Source organism: Phyllobates terribilis, unplaced genomic scaffold (assembly GCF_046119375.1).
Source record: "Phyllobates terribilis strain yellow unplaced genomic scaffold, ASM4611937v1 Scaffold_4__5_contigs__length_816908805, whole genome shotgun sequence".
Taxonomy (NCBI): domain Eukaryota; kingdom Metazoa; phylum Chordata; class Amphibia; order Anura; family Dendrobatidae; genus Phyllobates; species Phyllobates terribilis.
Window position 1 is genome coordinate 683,175,877 of NW_027362764.1, and position 22,272 is coordinate 683,198,148.

At 43.0% G+C, this 22,272-nt stretch overlaps 1 non-coding gene and 6 pseudogenes across 1 annotated transcript; all 7 read right to left on the reverse strand.

Annotated features, from left to right (window-relative positions):
* Positions 1 to 4,242: 4,242 nt before the first annotated feature.
* LOC141268549 (5S ribosomal RNA) lies at positions 4,243 to 4,362 on the reverse strand (annotated as a pseudogene).
* A 619-nt stretch (positions 4,363 to 4,981) lies between these two features.
* LOC141266849 (5S ribosomal RNA) lies at positions 4,982 to 5,100 on the reverse strand. Its single transcript, XR_012320870.1, has one exon. It is a non-coding gene; the product is annotated as a 5S ribosomal RNA (ribosomal RNA).
* Positions 5,101 to 5,898: 798 nt separating this feature from the next.
* LOC141270231 (5S ribosomal RNA) lies at positions 5,899 to 6,018 on the reverse strand (annotated as a pseudogene).
* Positions 6,019 to 6,639: 621 nt separating this feature from the next.
* Positions 6,640 to 6,758, reverse strand: LOC141268294 (5S ribosomal RNA; annotated as a pseudogene).
* A 922-nt stretch (positions 6,759 to 7,680) lies between these two features.
* Positions 7,681 to 7,800, reverse strand: LOC141269482 (5S ribosomal RNA; annotated as a pseudogene).
* Positions 7,801 to 8,421: 621 nt separating this feature from the next.
* On the reverse strand, positions 8,422 to 8,540 carry LOC141269139 (5S ribosomal RNA; annotated as a pseudogene).
* Positions 8,541 to 9,521: 981 nt separating this feature from the next.
* Positions 9,522 to 9,641, reverse strand: LOC141269117 (5S ribosomal RNA; annotated as a pseudogene).
* Between the last annotated feature and the right edge of the window lie 12,631 nt (positions 9,642 to 22,272).

The window sequence follows — 22,272 nt, forward strand, 5'->3', positions numbered from 1 at the left end:
AAGTGTTCGTGCAAATTAAAGTAGCTTTACAGCATGACGTGTGACAGCTGCGGCCTTTGAACTTTGAGCTAATAGTATAGTATCCCATTCATTCTATTTTCAACTGATGTAACTTAAGACCGGGCAGCCAGTGAAAAAAGAATCTAAGACAAGAGTTTTTTCAAGTGTCTGAAATTCCAGTGACTTACTCTCATATTATATAATATGTACTTGGGGAATATTCAAAGAAATATAAAGATATTCAATTGATATGGCAATGCGCATTAATAAATTGGGATACAACAATTTTGGGTTAAATATATATATATATATCTAAAACTTCATATGTGGAATGTTTGAGTTGAACAGATCTGTGAATGTCAGAGTGAAGGTGACAGATGAGTAAATCAGCAGCTGCTAAGTGTGATTGATGTGACAGAGGCCTCGAATGTTTGTATGTTTAAAAAAAAAAAATGTTTCTTTATGTGAAGGTACAAAAATATATTTAATTCTGAGGAAATTATAATACATAATTTGGTATTATCTACATATATATATTTCTATATTTCTTTAATAATTATTATTTCTTGATTTAACTAATAGTGGATAAGGGCAACCACACATCAAAATGGTTTACAAAGCAAATTTATATTTAGAATAATTTTCCACATGATAATATTCTTGAATAACTATAATATTATTTTTAATGGTTACCTAAATAGGTACACACCTCTCTTTAGTCAAATCTATGCTACTCATCGATATGAAATTTATGCACAATATTTCTAGAAGAATAATTATTTTTAATTGGGTTCTGATATATACATAAATTTTATAAAATAATATTTTTGGTATTAAGGGGAAAAATGTGTTTTTGATCCTGATTACATAATCACTTTTGATCAATACTTATTTTACACACATTTAATAAAGAAGAAATAATAAGGTACTATGGTATAATTAAGAAGGGTATTACATGCAAAGTTGCATAATTTAATATTTTTTGGTGGTACAAGGTTATGACAAATATGAAATCATCCAGATAATGGAGATATAAGGGTATTTTTTATGGAGAATATAATTACTCTGCATTTGTCATTAAAATTTAAAGGCCTTATTTTTATTTTTATTCTTATTTTTACTCTTAATTTTATTTTTCATTTTTAAAATTTTATTCTTACTTTATGCTTCTTATTTTTCTATTTTTTCATTTTTTAATTCTCATTTGATTTTATTTCAGTTCAATATCTCAATTGAGAAAACACATTAATATTTAATAAAGTAATGTCTAATACAAGAGTATTGCTTCATTAAATATATATTGCTAAAGAAAAAAATGTTTACATTATCTGAGTAAACACAACAATTCATTCATTCATTTATTCATTCATTCATTCATTCATACATTCATATATTTATTCATTTTGGTTCAGGAGTATACATTCTTTGATATTATTGGTTTAATAAAGATATAAAAACTTGTTTTTTCAAAATACACTGACACCTATGGGTTGGAAAAGGTAATTACACCTATGACATAAAAATGTTCTATCATATGGAGTACTTGATTGATAATGAAATATCTATTATTGTTTATTATTCCAAACATAATTTATTTTAATATTTTGATAATAATTAGATGGATATTACTGATTGCTATGGTACGCTGTGATATTATAGGTTAGGAAAAACTGCCAGATTTGGTATCAGATTAGGGAATGAAGACTTCAATCAAGACATCGCAATTATGAATTCTATCTTAATAAAGACTTTTAATTTTTATAAATCAAAGAGATTCTCAAAAGTTACAAGAAGAAGCAACTGATATCCGGACGTCTCAGAAGGTAACAGGTGTGAATGCTGAGTGTTATAATAGACTGTGTCCATTACATACAATACAATTCACACCACTGATCACTAGGACGGCAGAGGACGATGATCCTATATGTACTGTGTTGTGTTCAAGTTTCATCATGTTCCACTGGTTTCTTATCACCTGCAACGCTTCAATGAAAGCTGGTGAACAGGTAATACCTGGCATATGTGTCCTGTATATAAAGGACTGAGTACTGGTTATGGTGCTATATAAAGCAGGAAAGTGTCAAGTTAACCCTTGCTTTACTGACCAAAGACGTCACATCTGTTCCAAAAGTGACACGAGACCAGTGCGGACACACGGAAGATTCCAAAGACGATCCAACGTAAGTCCAGGTGACACTGCACAGATATTAAAGCTACATTTCATCCATGGACTTTGTTTTCTTATCAACTGAAACACATGATCTTTCTAATAAAGAGTACAGTTTATGGACTGAACAATAATGAACACAATTATGGACTGTACAATATCTACATGCTGTAATTTATTTCAAAGGAGTTTTCATCTAAAGACTGTGTTATAAAAGAACCAAGAAGAAGACGAGACGACGACCCGATGACATCAGATGATGACGATTGAACCCGCGATTGCTTCAATTTAGATATAGGGAAGTATAATTATACATATTAAATGAATATTAGTCACGGCTTACCATAACATGAATTCACATCATTATATAACAATTATCCGATATTGATACTATTATTACTATTATTACTATTATTATGGAAATTTAATGATATTGCCAAGGAAGAAGGAAAGAAAAAATGATTGATGAATGTATCTTCTTTTGAGAAATTTCAGTTAAAGTCCTTTTATTCTCAAAAAAGGGGGAAATGTTAAATGGTTAATTATGGAAATTCATTTGGAATGTTAATCGATAATCATTTTTCTGAGTTCTATGCCTCAGCCATCGTGTCTAGTTGACATGCGCTATTTGTGTGTGTATTTTTGGTTCACTACCATATGTAGAACAGGTGTTCATACGACTGGCTATAAAAGCCCATGGTACAGAAAGGGGAGGGGCTCTCTTGCTCTGCCCACCCCAGAAGACACAGAATCTTCATGCTGAGAAGCAGATGACATGTAGGCCTGGACACATGCTGGACAAAGACATGATTTACCAGCCAGGATCCAAGGAAAGATGGGTGAATCTCAACAATTAAGCTAATTATGGACAAATGGACAATTACTTTATAACTAATTATTGTATGTACCTGCTGCAATCTGATTCTTTTTAATGGACAATCCAAGAATAAATAGATACATTTTTTTATAAGAATATCGTGATATTGATACTTTGAGAAGTCCTTAGTAGAAAAAAAATAATACAGGAAGAGTATTATTTTACAGTCTCCCATCCAAGTACTAGCCAGGCTTGACCCTGCTTAGCTTCCAAGATCAGATGAGATCGAGCGTGTTCAGGGTGGAGTGGCCATAGGCAGAGACAAGCCTCTCACTTGCTTCTTTTCTACTTTGATGTCTGGCTGCCGGCTGCCCTTTCCAGTGCTCAGCAAGACCAGGTCCTTTTGTGCTTTCCCTTCTCTTCAATTTTTTTGCTGGCTTCCTTAAAAGGTCTTGTAGACACAACGCCCCACTCAGAGCCACTGAGCTCACTGATCAGCTGCAGCGCTGTCGACGGAACGTCAGCTTCACGGCCAATGCCACAGGCCGGGAGCAGAGGCGAGACTCACCGGTAGACCTGGGTAGGGTGAGTAGAGCGCGGTTAGTTGCTTTCTAATAGCCTGCAGCCAGGGATTAACTTTTAATGAAAGGGAACAATCCCTTTGACTGTCTGCAGCGCGCCACACCTAGGAAGCGCACTCTCACACACAAGCCAGCATGCACACGTGCTCGCACGTGACAACACCCCCTATCTGCCCCTACAACCTCTCCCTCACCATGCATCAGACTCTCCTGCCTGTTTTATGATTTCAGGGCCCTAACAGGAATCACCCCCCCCTCAACAATTCCTTCCGCACCTTCCTTGCCTTCTTTGCACTGAGGTTAGCTCTTTGTCAGCCGTCTGGCTTGGTTACACAAGCTTCTTTGCAGAGAAACATGTTACTTCTGCTGGCCCTCGCTAGGCGGCAGGCATCCAAAACCTTTCCTGGGAACCTGCTGAAAGCCTGGCCCCTTCACGGCCCCGGGTGCTTTTAACGCCATCATTTCCACACGGCGAGCTGCGGAGTCAATAAACACTCCTAGACGTGGCAAGGAGCTCGGTGTCAGGCCTGCGTGAAGGCGTCGGGGTAGCGTACTTAGCTGCCAACTGGCTCAGAGGCCTTGGGGCTTCCATCATCTAAGTTACTTAAGGTCGGTGTCCGGCAGGGCGCCGTTCCATGCTAGCCGAGCTGGGCAGTAGGTAAAAACGTCATCAAAATGGTCTACAGCACCCGGTGTTCCCAGGATGACTCCCATCCAAGTACTGTCCGAGCCCAGCCCTGCTTTGCTTCCGAGATCAAATGAGATCGGGCGTATCCAAGGTGGTATGGCCAGTAGAAGCTGCTCGATCCATCGCCCGGCCAGCCTTTCTCAGGATCGCTTGGTGGCGAGCAATCTGGCCGTGACGGGGCGGGCTCTAAAGGGTCCATGCAAAGTCTGTGCCGTCCCTACAGGTGTGGTTTGTTTAGCAGTGATTCACCGGCCGCATCAGGTGTCTTCAAAAATGTCTCGGCGCAGGGTCTCCTGCAGGCTAAACCCTTCATCGCGGTAATGTGACAGAAAGAGCAAGCTGGACCCGTAACTTGGGGACGGAGCGAGACGTCCAGGGGTGAATGAAGGAAGAGGGTGAGATGGTTGCCAGTGACTTTGAGCTGCTCTTCAGGGGGGAGGGTCATGTTGCCTGCAAAGGTCTTCTGCTTGGGGTTACCGGTGGTTGCCTCCAGCCACGCGGGAGACGCTGGTCCTGGTGAAAAGGAGCCTAGTATTAAAAGTAAATAAGCAACAATGCTGGAGGTCCACGGTGATCAGAAGGATGCTGGTATTTTGCAGAGATGAAATAGCGCAAGAGAGAAAGCAAATGAAAAAAAGAAAAGATAATGAATGTGTGCACTTGTGAAAGGGAATGGAAAAAAGGCATAGAAAAGTGCCCCCTGCTGGTGGAAGGAAGGAAAAAGCAAAAGCCTACAGCACCTGGTATTCCCAGGAGATCTCCCATCCAAGTACTAACCAGGCCCAACCCTGCTTAGCTTCCAATATCAGACGATATCGGGTGTGTTCAGGGTGGTGTGGCCGTAGGCAGAGACAATCCTCTCACTTGCTGCTTTTCTACTTTGACGTCTGGCTGCCGGCTGCCCTTCCCAGTGCTCAGCAAGACCAGGTCCTTTTGTGCTTTCCCTTTTCTTCAATTTTTTTGCTGGCTTCCTTAAAAGGTCTTGTAGACTCAACGCCCCACTCAGAGCCGCTGAGCTCACTGATCGGCTGCAGCGCTGTCGACGGAACGTCAGCTTCACGGCCAATGCCACAGGCCGGGAGCAGAGGCGAGACTCACCGGTAGACACGGGTAGGGTGAGTAGAGCGCGGTCAGTTGCTGCACCTACAACCTCTCCGTCACCATGCGTCAGACTCTCCTGCCTGTTTTATGATTTCAGGGCCCTAGCAGGAATCACCCCCCCCCTCCCCAATTCCTTCTGCACCTTCCTTACCTTCCTTGCACTGAGGTTAGATCTTTGTCAGCCGTCTGGCTTGGTTACACAAGCTTCTTTGCAGAGAAACATGTTACTTCTGCTCGCCCTCGCTAGGCGGCCGGCATCCAAATCCAACCCTGGGCACCTGCTGAAAGCCTGGCCCCTTCACGGCCCCGAGTGCTTTTAACGCCATCATTTCCACACGGCGAGCTGCGGAGTCAATAAGCACTCCTGGCCGTGGCAAGGAGCTCGGTGTCAGGCCTGCGTGAAGGCGGCGGGGTAGCGTACTTAACTGCCAACTGGCTCAGAGGCCTTGGGGCTTCCATCATCTAAGTTACTTAAGGTCGGTGTCCGGCAAAGCGCCGTTCCATGCTAGCCGAGCTGGGCAGTAGGGCAAAACGTCATCAAAATGGTCTACAGCACCCGGTGTTCCCAGGAGGTCTCCCATCCAAGTTCTGTCTGAGCTCAGCCCTGCTTTGTTTCCGAGATCAGATGAGATCAGGCATATCCAAGGTCGTATGGCCAGTAGACGCTGCTCGATCCATCGCCCGGCCAGCCTTTCTTGGGATCGCTTGGTGGCGAGCAATCTGGCCGTGACGGGGCGGGCTCCGAAGGGTCCATGCAAAGGCTGTGCCATCCCTACAGGTGTGTTTTGTTTAGCAGTGATTCACCCGCCGCATCAGGTGTCTTCAAAAATGTCTCGGCGCAGAGTCTCCTGCAGGCTAAACCCTTCATCGCGGTAATGTGACAGAAAGAGCAAGCTGGACCCGTAACTTGGGGGCGGAGCGAGACGTCCAGGGGTGAATGAAGGAAGAGGGTGAGATGGTTGCCAGTGACTTTGAGCTGCTCTTCAGTGGGGAGGGTCGTGTTGCCTGCAAAGGTCTTCTGCTTGGGGTTACCGGTTGTTGCCTCAAGCCACGCGGGAGACGCTGGTCCTGGTGAAAAGGAGCCTAGTATTAAAAGTAAATAAGCAACAATGCTGGGGGCCCACGGTGATCAGAAGGATGCTGGTATTTTGCAGAAATGAAATAGCGCAAGAGAGAAAGCAAATGAAAAAAAGAAAAGAGAATGAATATGTGCACTTGTGAAAGGGAATGGAAAAAAGGCATAGAAGAGAGTGCCCCCTGCTGGTGGAAGGAAGGAAAAAGCAAAAGCCTACAGCACCTGGTATTCCCAGGTGATCTCCCATCTAAGTACTAACCATGCCCAGCCCTGCTTAGCTTCAAAGATAAGACGAGATCAGGCGTGTTCAGGGTGGTGTGGCTGTAGGCAGAGACAAGCCTCTCACTTGCTGCTTTTCTACTTTGACGTCTGGCTGCCGGCTGCCCTTTACAGTGCTCAGCAAGACCAGGTCCTTTTGTGCTTTCCCTTCTCTTCAATTTTTTTGCTGGCTTCCTTAAAAGGTCTTGTAGACACAACGCCCCACTCAGAGCCGCTGAGCACACTAATCGGCTGCAGCGCTGTCGACGGAACGTCAGCTTCACGGCCAATGTCACACGCCGGGAGCAGAGGCGATACTCACCCGTAGACCCGGGTAGGGTGAGTAGAGCGCGGTTAGTTGCTTTCTAATAGGCTGCAGCCGGGGATTAACTTTTAATGAAAGGGAACAATCCCTTTGACTGTCTGCAGCGCGCCACACCTAGGAAGCGCACTCTCACACACAAGCCAGCATGCACACGTGCTCGCACGTGACAACACCCCCTATCTGCCCCTACAACCTCTCCGTCACCATGCATCAGACTCTCCTTCCTGTTTTATGATTTCAGGGCGCTAGCAGGAATCACCCCCCCCGTCTCCAATTCCTTCCTTGCCTTCCTTGCACTGAGGTTAGCTCTTTGTCAGCCGTCTGGCTTGGTTACACAAGCTTCTTTGCAGAGAAACATGTTACTTCTGCTGGCCCTCGCTAGGCGGCCAGCATCCAAAACCTTCCCTGGGCACCTGCTGAAAGCCTGGCCCCTTCACGGCCCCGGGTGCTTTTAACACCATCATTTCCACACAGCGAGCTGCGGAGTCAATAAGCACTCCTAGCCGTGGCAAGGAGCTCGGTGTCAGACCTGCGTGGTAGCGTACTTAGCTGCCAACTGGCTCAGAGGCCTTGGGGCTTCCATCAACTAAGTTACTTAAGGTCGGTGTCCGGCAAGGCACCGTTCCATGCTAGCCGAGTTGGGCAGTAGGGCAAAACGTCATCAAAATTGTCTACAGCACCCGGTGTTCCCAGTAGTTATCCCATCCAAGTACTGTACGAGCCCAGCCCTGCTTTGCTTCCGAGATCAGACGAGATCAGGCGTATCCAAGGTGGTATGGCCAGTAGACGCTGCTCGATCCATCACCCGGCCAGCCTTTCTCAGGATCGCTTGGTGGCGAGCAATCTGGCCGTGACGGGGCGGGCTCCGAAGGGTCCATGCAAAGGCTGTGCCGTCCCTACAGGTGTGGTTTATTTAGCAGTGATTCATCCGCCGCATCAGGTGTCTTCAAAAATGGCTCGGCGCAGGGTCTCCTGCAGGCTAAACCCTTCATCGCGGTAATGTGACAGAAAGAGCAAGCTGGACCCGTAACTTGGGGACGGAGCGAGACGTCCAGGGGTGAATGAAGGAAGAGGGTGAGATGCTTGCCAATGACTTTGAGCTGCTCTTCAGGGGGGAGGGTCGTGTTGCCTGCAAAGGTCTTCTGCTTGGGGTTACCGGTGGTTGCCTCCAGCCACGCGAGAGACGCTGGTCCTGGTGAAAAGGAGCCTAGTATTAAAAGTAAATAAGCAACAATGCTGGAGGCCCACGGTGATCAGAAGGATGCTGGTATTTTGCAGAGATGAAATAGCGCAAGAGAGAAAGCAAATGAAAAAAAGAAAAGAGAATGAATGTGTGCACTTGTGAAAGGGAATGGAAAAAAGGCATAGAAGAGAGTGCCCCCTGCAGGTGGAAGGAAGGAAAAAGCAAAAGCCTATAGCACCTGGTATTTGCAGGTGGTCTCCCATCCAAGTACTAACCAGGCCCAACCCTGCTTAGCTTCCAAGATCAGACAAGATCAGGCGTGTTCAGGGTGGTTTGGCGGTAGGGACCAGCAAGCCTCTCACTTGCTGCTTTTCTACTTTGTAGGCACAGACAAGCCTCTCACTTGCTGCTTTTCTACTTTGACGTCTGGCTGCTGGCTGCCCTTTCCAGTGCTCAGCAAGACCAGGTCCTTTTGTCCTTTCCCTTTTCTTCAATTTTTTGGCTGGCTTCCTTAAAAGGTCTTGTAGACTCAACGCCCCACTCAGAGCCGCTGAGCTCACTGATCGGCTGCAGCGCTGTCGACGGAACGACAGCTTCACGGCCAATGCCACAGGCCGGGAGCAGAGGCGAGACTCACCTGTAGACACGGGTAGGGTGAGTAGAGCGCGGTTAGTTGCTTTCTAATAGGCTGCAGCCGGGGATTAACTTTTAATGAAAGGGAACAATCCCTTTGACTGTCTGCAGCGCGCCACACCTAGGAAGCGCACTCTCACACACAAGCCAGCATGCACACGTGCTCGCACGTGAAAACACCACCTATCTGCCTCTACAACCTCTCCGTCACCATGCGTCAGACTCTCCTGCCTGTTTTATGATTTCAGGGCCCTAGCAGGAATCACCCCCCCTCCCCAATTCCTTCCGCACCTTCCTTGCCTTCCTTGCACTGAGGTTAGCTCTTTGGCATCCGTCTGGCTTGGTTATACAAGCTTCTTTGCAGAGAAACATGTTACTTCTGCTGGCCCTCGCTAGGCAGCCGGCATCCAAAACCTTCCCTGGGCACCTGCTGAAAGCCTGGCCCCTTCACGGCCCCGGGGGCTTTTAACACCATCATTTCCACACGGCGAGCTGCGGAGTCAATAAGCACTCCTAGCCGTGGCAAGGATCTCGGTGTCAGGCCTGCGTGAAGGCGGCGAGGTAGCGTACTTAGCTGCCAACTGGCTCAGAGGCCTTGGGGCTTCCATCAACTAAGTTACTTAAGGTCGGTGTCCGGCAAGGCGCCGTTCCATGCTAGCCGAGCTGGGCAGTAGGGCAAAACGTCATCAAAATGGTCTACAGCACCCAGTGTTCCCAGGAGTTATCCCATCCAAGTACTGTACGAGCCCAGCCCTGCTTTGCTTCCGAGATCAGACGAGATCAGGCGTATCCAAGGTGGTATGGCCAGTAGACGCTGCTCGATCCATCACCCGGCCAGCCTTTCTCAGGATCGCTTGGTGGCGAGCAATCTGGCCGTGACGGGGCGGGCTCCGAAGGGTCCATGCAAAGGCTGTGCCGTCCCTACAGGTGTGGTTTATTTAGCAGTGATTCACCCGCCGCATCGGGTGTCTTCAAAAATGGCTCGGCGCAGGGTCTCCTGCAGGCTAACCCTTCATCGCGGTAATGTGACAGAAAGAGCAAGCTGGACCCGTAACTTGGGGACGGAGCGAGACGTCCAGGGGTGAATGAAGGAAGAGGGTGAGATGGTTGCCAATGACTTTGAGCTGCTCTTCAGGGGGGAGGGTCGTGTTGCCTGCAAAGGTCTTCTGCTTGGGGTTACCGGTGGTTGCCTCCAGCCACGCGAGAGACGCTGGTCCTGGTGAAAAGGAGCCTAGTATTAAAAGTAAATAAGCAACAATGCTGGAGGCCCACGGTGATCAGAAGGATGCTGGTATTTTGCAGAGATGAAATAGCGCAAGAGAGAAAGCAAATGAAAAAAAGAAAAGAGAATGAATGTGTGCACTTGTGAAAGGGAATGGAAAAAAGGCATAGAAGAGAGTGCCCCCTGCTGGTGGAAGGAAGGAAAAAGCAAAAGCCTACAGCACCTGGCATTCCCAGGCGGTCTCTGTTAAATGGTTAATTATGGAAATTCATTTGGAATGTTAATCGATAATCATTTTTCTGAGTTCTATGCCTCAGCCATCGTGTCTAGTTGACATGCGCTATTTGTGTGTGTATTTTTGGTTCACTACCATATGTAGAACAGGTGTCCATACGACTGGCTATAAAAGCCCATGGTACAGAAAGGGGGGGCTCTCTTGCTCTGCCCACCCCACAAGACACCGAATCTTCATGCTGAGAAGCAGATGACATGTAGGCCTGGACACATGCTGGACAAAGACATGATTTACCAGCCAGGATCCAAGGAAAGATGGGTGAATCTCAACAATTAAGCTAATTATGGACAAATGGACAATTACTTTATAACTAATTATTGTATGTACCTGCTGCAATCTGATTCTTTTTAATGGACAATCCAAGAATAAATAGATACATTTTTTTATAAGAATATCGTGATATTGATACTTTGAGAAGTCCTCAGTAGAAAAAAATTATACAGGAAGAGTATTATTTTACAATGGTGAGCCAGCCAGTCCTGTTTTTTTGTTTTTTAAATTAAGTAAGTGAATTTCTTCCGTGAACAAGGGGGGAGTCCTGACGAGCTGAACAGCTGTTGTTCACGTGTCAGTAAATTCACTAGTTTGTCACGAGAAGCAGAAAGGACCTACAGACTGAGGAAAGACAGGAAGCAGAGGTACTAACAAGGAACAGAATCACACAGGAAAAGAATCAGACGAACTGAAGACAGGACGTGCTGATAAAGAGAAGCCAAGAAATCTTAAGGTAAGCAAAATATGGATATAATTTCTTCTTTTGCTAATTAAATTAATATTAATTTCAAAGTTAATGTAGGAGATGACATAGAAGTTTTGTGGCTCAGTTTATACAAAGAATGTGAATTGCAGAATTTACAGTTAACTTCTAAATTGGTAAATAGAGACAAACAGAAATTGAGAAATATTCTACATTTGGTAGATTTTTTTCATAGTCTTGTGTTAGAGATTTCTAAGCAGGAAAATAGTGTAGAAGTGTCAGACGGTGATACTGATTCTGACTGTAATGTGGAAAATGAACAAGAAGTAAGACACGTGTCTGTAACTGAAGGTGACCTTGGGTCTGACCAAGAGACGGACATACAGAAACCTGACATGGGAGGAGACATGACTGACATACGAGAAACCGATATACTAGGTGATGTGGGAGGAGACGTGAGCGACGTAGGAGGAACGGACGTACAAGAGCCACTAAAAATATCAGAGAATTCTGGAATTACCCAGGCTCAACTCCAAATTAAAATGAGGAAAAATTTGCTGAAATTATACAAAATCATGCCAAAATATGATGTCAAAATCCATGCCTGTAGAAATTCAGAGACATTTGAGAGCTTCTCTGATAAGTTTGATTTATCCAATGAGGAGAGGAATCAATTACTTAAAATATGGATTCCTGTGACATTGTCCAGACGTTTACATTTAATGCCCTGTGAAAATGACTCTCCTAATGGATGGGAAAATGATTCGGACAGATTAAGATATTTGATTTATTGTGTCACAAAGGATTTTCCCAACATAGAAGATCTGCAGAAACTAAGGATTGGTAGGAAGGAATGTACATATACATTCATGTCCATATTTGAACGGTTGTACAAAGCTCTCATCAAAAATGGAAAAGTACAACATATGATAACAACTTTTGTACAAAAATTCAAATTCCTAAATTCAGTTTCCCAAGTTATGGCATCACAAAAAAATTCATTATTTCAATGTGCGCAGATGCTGGATTTTGTTAGAAAACATGAGAATCGTGAAAAGAAAATAAATCAAGCTAAATTTATAAAACCAGGAAAGGTAAAATCTTACCAAAAGCCAATATCAAACTCTCCTAGACTGAGTCATCCCCATAGTGAACTCTATCAAATACGCAGAAGATTTCATATATGTTATAAGCCATATCAGCCAGTGCAAAGATCCATCTCTCCACAGAATGAGTTAATTCTCAGTCAGAACTGTGATTCTCTAAAAAGGAAAATGGCTGAAACTGATGGACAGAGACAGGTGAGACGACCAACTCACAGTGACGTCATGGAATGTGGACAGAAGAACAGGCAGTTCTCTGAGGTTTTGAAGGATAGAAAACTGTGTTTCCTAAATAGGGCGTTCCTGGAGATATTTGAGAGAGACAGAAGATTTGGTTTAGGGAGTGGCTAAGGAAAAACTGTAATTATAATGTTGTATCAAAATGTAATACAATGTCTCAATATTTATTTATAATCTTATACAATAAAATTGTAGTTACATAGTTTCTAATAGTTCATATATATATATATATATATATATATATATATACACTTGTCTAAGTAGAGATTGCGTATAATTGTATTTATATATACATTTATAAAATATATATATATATTAATTAATAAATTAGAACTTCATATATATAAATTTAAGTAGCAATATTTTGAATTACATTAGTACCAACCAATATATGTATAAGATATTTAAATAATTCTGTTTCTGTATGAATTTGATATTTAATTTTATTTTTCTTATATTTCCTTAGAGTTTTCATTCCAAAGCAGGATTTGATCAAAGAACTCTAAAATGGATTTATTTCTTTATTCACACAGGAAGTGAAAAAATTGCATGATTTTATGTGTATAACATTTTAAAATAATAACAATATATCTAGTTGAACTATAATATATATATAATACTTATTAATTCTTTTGTGTTGCTAATATTTTCTGTGCATGAAGTGTTCGTGCAAATTAAAGTAGCTTTACAGCATGACGTGTGACAGCTGCGGCCTTTGAACTTTGAGCTAATAGTATGGGATCCCATTCATTCTATTTTAAACTGATAAAAAACCAGGCAATGTGAACTGAGGTCTAAGATGGTAGACATGCAAGAAATAGGAGCATGTTCACACTAGCAAAAAAGAAACAAAACCTACAAAAGACAAAAGACAAAAATATATCTCATACCCTACCATCATTATATATAAATGTAAAGCAAAGTTGCATAATAAATATAGGGTACTTAGTGAACTATTTTTGATCAAAAAAAGTATACAAGCCGTCCCACCAGCGGCAAGGTGACCCTAAATTGGGACGGTACCTATACTGCCTATATTAAAAACCTTACTGTATATCAAAGTTGAAGTAATGCATATAAAAGGGTAGACAAATAGGACCGGGTCCCAACTCCAGACCACCCAGGCCCGTGGTAAGGTACATATATACCAGTCAGCTCAACAAAGGGGATGCCACACCCTTAAATTGCACAGAATGCAAACAAGACAAAAAACCAGGCAATGTGAACTGAGGTCTAAGATGGTAGACATGCAAGAAATAGGAGCATGTTCACACTAGCAAAAAAGAAACAAAACCTACAAAAGACAAAAGACAAAAATATATCTCATACCCTACCATCATTATATATAAATGTAAAGCAAAGTTGCATAATAAATATAGGGTACTTAGTGAACTATTTTTGATCAAAAAAAGTATACAAGCCGTCCCACCAGCGGCAAGGTGACCCTAAATTGGGACGGTACCTATACTGCCTATATTAAAAACCTTACTGTATATCAAAGTTGAAGTAATGCATATAAAAGGGTAGACAAATAGGACCGGGTCCCAACTCCAGACCACCCAGGCCCGTGGTAAGGTACATATATACCAGTCAGCTCAACAAAGGGGATGCCACACCCTTAAATTGCACAGAATGCAAACAAGACAAAAAACCAGGCAATGTGAACTGAGGTCTAAGATGGTAGACATGCAAGAAATAGGAGCATGTTCACACTAGCAAAAAAGAAACAAAACCTACAAAAGACAAAAGACAAAAATATATCTCATACCCTACCATCATTATATATAAATGTAAAGCAAAGTTGCATAATAAATATAGGGTACTTAGTGAACTATTTTTGATCAAAAAAAGTATACAAGCCGTCCCACCAGCGGCAAGGTGACCCTAAATTGGGACGGTACCTATACTGCCTATATTAAAAACCTTACTGTATATCAAAGTTGAAGTAATGCATATAAAAGGGTAGACAAATAGGACCGGGTCCCAACTCCAGACCACCCAGGCCCGTGGTAAGGTATATATATACCAGTCAGCTCAACAAAGGGGATGCCACACCCTTAAATTGCACAGAATGCAAACAAGACAAAAAACCAGGCAATGTGAACTGAGGTCTAAGATGGTAGACATGCAAGAAATAGGAGCATGTTCACACTAGCAAAAAAGAAACAAAACCTACAAAAGACAAAAGACAAAAATATATCTCATACCCTACCATCATTATATATAAATGTAAAGCAAAGTTGCATAATAAATATAGGGTAGTTAGTGAACTATTTTTGATCAAAAAAAGTATACAAGCCGTCCCACCAGCGGCAAGGTGACCCTAAATTGGGACGGTACCTATACTGCCTATATTAAAAACCTTACTGTATATCAAAGTTGAAGTAATGCATATAAAAGGGTAGACAAATAGGACCGGGTCCCAACTCCAGACCACCCAGGCCCGTGGTAAGCTACATATATACCAGTCAGCTCAACAAAGGGGATGCCACACCCTTAAATTGCACAGAATGCAAACAAGACAAAAAACCAGGCAATGTGAACTGAGGTCTAAGATGGTAGACATGCAAGAAATAGGAGCATGTTCACACTAGCAAAAAAGAAACAAAACCTACAAAAGACAAAAGACAAAAATATATCTCATACCCTACCATCATTATATATAAATGTAAAGCAAAGTTGCATAATAAATATAGGGTACTTAGTGAACTATTTTTGATCAAAAAAAGTATACAAGCCGTCCCACCAGCGGCAAGGTGACCCTAAATTGGGACGGTACCTATACTGCCTATATTAAAAACCTTACTGTATATCAAAGTTGAAGTAATGCATATAAAAGGGTAGACAAATAGGACCGGGTCCCAACTCCAGACCACCCAGGCCCGTGGTAAGCTACATATATACCAGTCAGCTCAACAAAGGGGATGCCACACCCTTAAATTGCACAGAATGCAAACAAGACAAAAAACCAGGCAATGTGAACTGAGGTCTAAGATGGTAGACATGCAAGAAATAGGAGCATGTTCACACTAGCAAAAAAGAAACAAAAACCTACAAAAGACAAAAGACAAAAATATATCTTATACCCTACCATCATTATATATAAATGTAAAGCAAAGTTGCATAATAAATATAGGGTAGTTAGTGAACTATTTTTGATCAAAAAAAGTATACAAGCCGTCCCACCAGCGGCAAGGTGACCCTAAATTGGGACGGTACCTATACTGCCTATATTAAAAACCTTACTGTATATCAAAGTTGAAGTAATGCATATAAAAGGGTAGACAAATAGGACCGGGTCCCAACTCCAGACCACCCAGGCCCGTGGTAAGCTACATATATACCAGTCAGCTCAACAAAGGGGATGCCACACCCTTAAATTGCACAGAATGCAAACAAGACAAAAAACCAGGCAATGTGAACTGAGGTCTAAGATGGTAGACATGCAAGAAATAGGAGCATGTTCACACTAGCAAAAAAGAAACAAAACCTACAAAAGACAAAAGACAAAAATATATCTCATACCCTACCATCATTATATATAAATGTAAAGCAAAGTTGCATAATAAATATAGGGTACTTAGTGAACTATTTTTGATCAAAAAAAGTATACAAGCCGTCCCACCAGCGGCAAGGTGACCCTAAATTGGGACGGTACCTATACTGCCTATATTAAAAACCTTACTGTATATCAAAGTTGAAGTAATGCATATAAAAGAGTAGACAAATAGGACCGGGTCCCAACTCCAGACCACCCAGGCCCGTGGTAAGCTACATATATACCAGTCAGCTCAACAAAGGGGATGCCACACCCTTAAATTGCACAGAATGCAAACAAGACAAAAAACCAGGCAATGTGAACTGAGGTCTAAGATGGTAGACATGCAAGAAATAGGAGCATGTTCACACTAGCAAAAAAGAAACAAAACCTACAAAAGACAAAAGACAAAAATATATCTCATACCCTACCATCATTATATATAAATGTAAAGCAAAGTTGCATAATAAATATAGGGTACTTAGTGAACTATTTTTGATCAAAAAAAGTATACAAGCCGTCCCACCAGCGGCAAGGTGACCCTAAATTGGGACGGTACCTATACTGCCTATATTAAAAACCTTACTGTATATCAAAGTTGAAGTAATGCATATAAAAGGGTAGACAAATAGGACCGGGTCCCAACTCCAGACCACCCAGGCCCGTGGTAAGCTACATATATACCAGTCAGCTCAACAAAGGGGATGCCACACCCTTAAATTGCACAGAATGCAAACAAGACAAAAAACCAGGCAATGTGAACTGAGGTCTAAGATGGTAGACATGCAAGAAATAGGAGCATGTTCACACTAGCAAAAAAGAAACAAAACCTACAAAAGACAAAAGACAAAAATATATCTCATACCCTACCATCATTATATATAAATGTAAAGCAAAGTTGCATAATAAATATAGGGTACTTAGTGAACTATTTTTGATCAAAAAAAGTATACAAGCCGTCCCACCAGCGGCAAGGTGACCCTAAATTGGGACGGTACCTATACTGCCTATATTAAAAACCTTACTGTATATCAAAGTTGAAGTAATGCATATAAAAGGGTAGACAAATATAACCGGGTCCCAACTCCAGACCACCCAGGCCCGTGGTAAGCTACATATATACCAGTCAGCTCAACAAAGGGGATGCCACACCCTTAAATTGCACAGAATGCAAACAAGACAAAAAACCAGGCAATGTGAACTGAGGTCTAAGATGGTAGACATGCAAGAAATAGGAGCATGTTCACACTAGCAAAAAAGAAACAAAACCTACAAAAGACAAAAATATATCTCATACCCTACCATCATTATATATAAATGTAAAGCAAAGTTGCATAATAAATATAGGGTACTTAGTGAACTATTTTTGATCAAAAAAAGTATACAAGCCGTCCCACCAGCGGCAAGGTGACCCTAAATTGGGACGGTACCTATACTGCCTATATTAAAAACCTTACTGTATATCAAAGTTGAAGTAATGCATATAAAAGGGTAGACAAATAGGACCGGGTCCCAACTCCAGACCACCCAGGCCCGTGGTAAGCTACATATATACCAGTCAGCTCAACAAAGGGGATGCCACACCCTTAAATTGCACAGAATGCAAACAAGACAAAAAACCAGGCAATGTGAACTGAGGTCTAAGATGGTAGACATGCAAGAAATAGGAGCATGTTCACACTAGCAAAAAAGAAACAAAACCTACAAAAGACAAAAGACAAAAATATATCTCATACCCTACCATCATTATATATAAATGTAAAGCAAAGTTGCATAATAAATATAGGGTACTTAGTGAACTATTTTTGATCAAAAAAGTATACAAGCCGTCCCACCAGCGGCAAGGTGACCCTAAATTGGGACGGTACCTATACTGCCTATATTAAAAACCTTACTGTATATCAAAGTTGAAGTAATGCATATAAAAGGGTAGACAAATAGGACTGGGTCCCAACTCCAGACCACCCAGGCCCGTGGTAAGCTACATATATACCAGTCAGCTCAACAAAGGGGATGCCACACCCTTAAATTGCACAGAATGCAAACAAGACAAAAAACCAGGCAATGTGAACTGAGGTCTAAGATGGTAGACATGCAAGAAATAGGAGCATGTTCACACTAGCAAAAAAGAAACAAAACCTACAAAAGACAAAAGACAAAAATATATCTCATACCCTACCATCATTATATATAAATGTAAAGCAAAGTTGCATAATAAATATAGGGTAGTTAGTGAACTATTTTTGATCAAAAAAAGTATACAAGCCGTCCCACCAGCGGCAAGGTGACCCTAAATTGGGACGGTACCTATACTGCCTATATTAAAAACCTTACTGTATATCAAAGTTGAAGTAATGCATATAAAAGGGTAGACAAATAGGACCGGGTCCCAACTCCAGACCACCCAGGCCCGTGGTAAGCTACATATATACCAGTCAGCTCAACAAAGGGGATGCCACACCCTTAAATTGCACAGAATGCAAACAAGACAAAAAACAGGCAATGTGAACTGAGGTCTAAGATGGTAGACATGCAAGAAATAGGAGCATGTTCACACTAGCAAAAAAGAAACAAAACCTACAAAAGACAAAAGACAAAAATATATCTCATACCCTACCATCATTATATATAAATGTAAAGCAAAGTTGCATAATAAATATAGGGTAGTTAGTGAACTATTTTTGATCAAAAAAAGTATACAAGCCGTCCCACCAGCGGCAAGGTGACCCTAAATTGGGACGGTACCTATACTGCCTATATTAAAAACCTTACTGTATATCAAAGTTGAAGTAATGCATATAAAAGGGTAGACAAATAGGACCGGGTCCCAACTCCAGACCACCCAGGCCCGTGGTAAGCTACATATATACCAGTCAGCTCAACAAAGGGGATGCCACACCCTTAAATTGCACAGAATGCAAACAAGACAAAAAACCAGGCAATGTGAACTGAGGTCTAAGATGGTAGACATGCAAGAAATAGGAGCATGTTCACACTAGCAAAAAAGAAACAAAACCTACAAAAGACAAAAGACAAAAATATATCTCATACCCTACCATCATTATATATAAATGTAAAGCAAAGTTGCATAATAAATATAGGGTACTTAGTGAACTATTTTTGATCAAAAAAAGTATACAAGCCGTCCCACCAGCGGCAAGGTGACCCTAAATTGGGACGGTACCTATACTGCCTATATTAAAAACCTTACTGTATATCAAAGTTGAAGTAATGCATATAAAAGGGTAGACAAATAGGACCGGGTCCCAACTCCAGACCACCCAGGCCCGTGGTAAGCTACATATATACCAGTCAGCTCAACAAAGGGGATGCCACACCCTTAAATTGCACAGAATGCAAACAAGACAAAAAACCAGGCAATGTGAACTGAGGTCTAAGATGGTAGACATGCAAGAAATAGGAGCATGTTCACACTAGCAAAAAAGAAACAAAACCTACAAAAGACAAAAGACAAAAATATATCTCATACCCTACCATCATTATATATAAATGTAAAGCAAAGTTGCATAATAAATATAGGGTACTTAGTGAACTATTTTTGATCAAAAAAAGTATACAAGCCGTCCCACCAGCGGCAAGGTGACCCTAAATTGGGACGGTACCTATACTGCCTATATTAAAAACCTTACTGTATATCAAAGTTGAAGTAATGCATATAAAAGGGTAGACAAATAGGACCGGGTCCCAACTCCAGACCACCCAGGCCCGTGGTAAGCTACATATATACCAGTCAGCTCAACAAAGGGGATGCCACACCCTTAAATTGCACAGAATGCAAACAAGACAAAAAACCAGGCAATGTGAACTGAGGTCTAAGATGGTAGACATGCAAGAAATAGGAGCATGTTCACACTAGCAAAAAAGAAACAAAACCTACAAAAGACAAAAGACAAAAATATATCTCATACCCTACCATCATTATATATAAATGTAAAGCAAAGTTGCATAATAAATATAGGGTACTTAGTGAACTATTTTTGATCAAAAAAAGTATACAAGCCGTCCCACCAGCGGCAAGGTGACCCTAAATTGGGACGGTACCTATACTGCCTATATTAAAAACCTTACTGTATATCAAAGTTGAAGTAATGCATATAAAAGGGTAGACAAATAGGACCGGGTCCCAACTCCAGACCACCCAGGCCCGTGGTAAGCTACATATATACCAGTCAGCTCAACAAAGGGGATGCCACACCCTTAAATTGCACAGAATGCAAACAAGACAAAAAACCAGGCAATGTGAACTGAGGTCTAAGATGGTAGACATGCAAGAAATAGGAGCATGTTCACACTAGCAAAAAAGAAACAAAACCTACAAAAGACAAAAGACAAAAATATATCTCATACCCTACCATCATTATATATAAATGTAAAGCAAAGTTGCATAATAAATATAGGGTACTTAGTGAACTATTTTTGATCAAAAAAAGTATACAAGCCGTCCCACCAGCGGCAAGGTGACCCTAAATTGGGACGGTACCTATACTGCCTATATTAAAAACCTTACTGTATATCAAAGTTGAAGTAATGCATATAAAAGGGTAGACAAATAGGACCGGGTCCCAACTCCAGACCACCCAGGCCCGTGGTAAGCTACATATATACCAGTCAGCTCAACAAAGGGGATGCCACACCCTTAAATTGCACAGAATGCAAACAAGACAAAAAACCAGGCAATGTGAACTGAGGTCTAAGATGGTAGACATGCAAGAAATAGGAGCATGTTCACACTAGCAAAAAAGAAACAAAACCTACAAAAGACAAAAGACAAAAATATATCTCATACGCTACCATCATTATATATAAATGTAAAGCAAAGTTGCATAATAAATATAGGGTACTTAGTGAACTATTTTTGATCAAAAAAAGTATACAAGCCGTCCCACCAGCGGCAAGGTGACCCTAAATTGGGACGGTACCTATACTGCCTATATTAAAAACCTTACTGTATATCAAAGTTGAAGTAATGCATATAAAAGGATAGACAAATAGGACCGGGTCCCAACTCCAGACCACCCAGGCCCGTGGTAAGCTACATATATACCAGTCAGCTCAACAAAGGTGTAGTGCCGGCGTCCCTGCCCTCTGCTAGGCAGGGACGCTGCTCCCCTCACCGCTCTGCTCCGTGCCCGGCATCTTCCCCCCGCTCTGCTGTCAGCGCGGGCTCCGTCCCGGCGTCCTCCTCCTGCTCTGCTCTCAGCGCGCGCTCCTTCCCGGCCCCTGTGCTTAGGGCGCGCGCGCGCGCGCTCCCCTCCTCTTAAAGGGGCCGCGCGCGCCGCCCTAAAGAGTCCCCGGCCAATGGCCGGAGGACTTCATCATATATAAGGCACCTTCTCCAAAATGGAGGTGCCCGAGCAATGTTGTTTGCACCTGTGTCTCACCTGTGCTTCAGCCCTCAGGTCCCGTTGCCAGTTACCTGCCAGTTTCCTGCTAGTTACCTGCCAGTTACCTGCCTGATTCCTGTCTGAATACTTGTTACCTGTCTGCCAGTCTGAGGTCCGACGGTCTGCCTTACTACTCCTGTCAGTTTGTCTAAAGGACCAGCCTGCCCGCTCACCTGGGAGCGCATATCAGCTACCTGCCTGCTTGCCTGAGGTCCGACGGTCTGCCTTACTACTCCGGTCAGTCTGTCTATGGACCAGCTTGCCCGCTCACCTGGGAGCGCTTCTCCGTTATCTGCCTGCTTGCCAGCCCGGAGGCTCCGTTGTCACGTGCTGTGACCACCAGCTATCTCAGAGACTCTTGCCCGCTCACCTGGGAGCGCATCTCCGTTACCTGCCTGCTTGCCAGCCCGGAGGTCCCGTTGTCACGTGCGGTGACCACCAGCTATTCCAGAGACTCTTGCCCGCTCACCTGGGAGCGCTTCTCCGTTACCTACCTGCCTGCCAGCCCGGATGTTCCGCCGTCACGTGCCGTGACCACCTGCTATTCCAGAGACTCTCGCTTGCTCACCTGGGAGCACACATCTACCATCTGCCTGCTAGCCTACCCGGAGGCTCTGCCATCACAGGTCGTACCTACCCCTTACCCAGAGACTGCCCTGATCACTTGCCGTAACTCCCTGTCCGTTCACCCAGAGACTGCCACCCGCTCCCTTACAAGGGCCGCCCCCTTGTATAGTAGCTCAGAGGTTCCGCCTCCCGGACCCGTTACAGTCCGCCTCCCGGACCCGTTACGGTTTGCTCGGGCCATGGAACCCGGTGGCACCCAAGCTCCCTCGCTCACGGACCTGTGTCATGAACTGTCCCGTCAAAGGTCCCAACAGGAGTCCATCCTGGGTCACCTGCGGAATGTCAATACTCGCCTGGACACTCTGACTGCACCACCT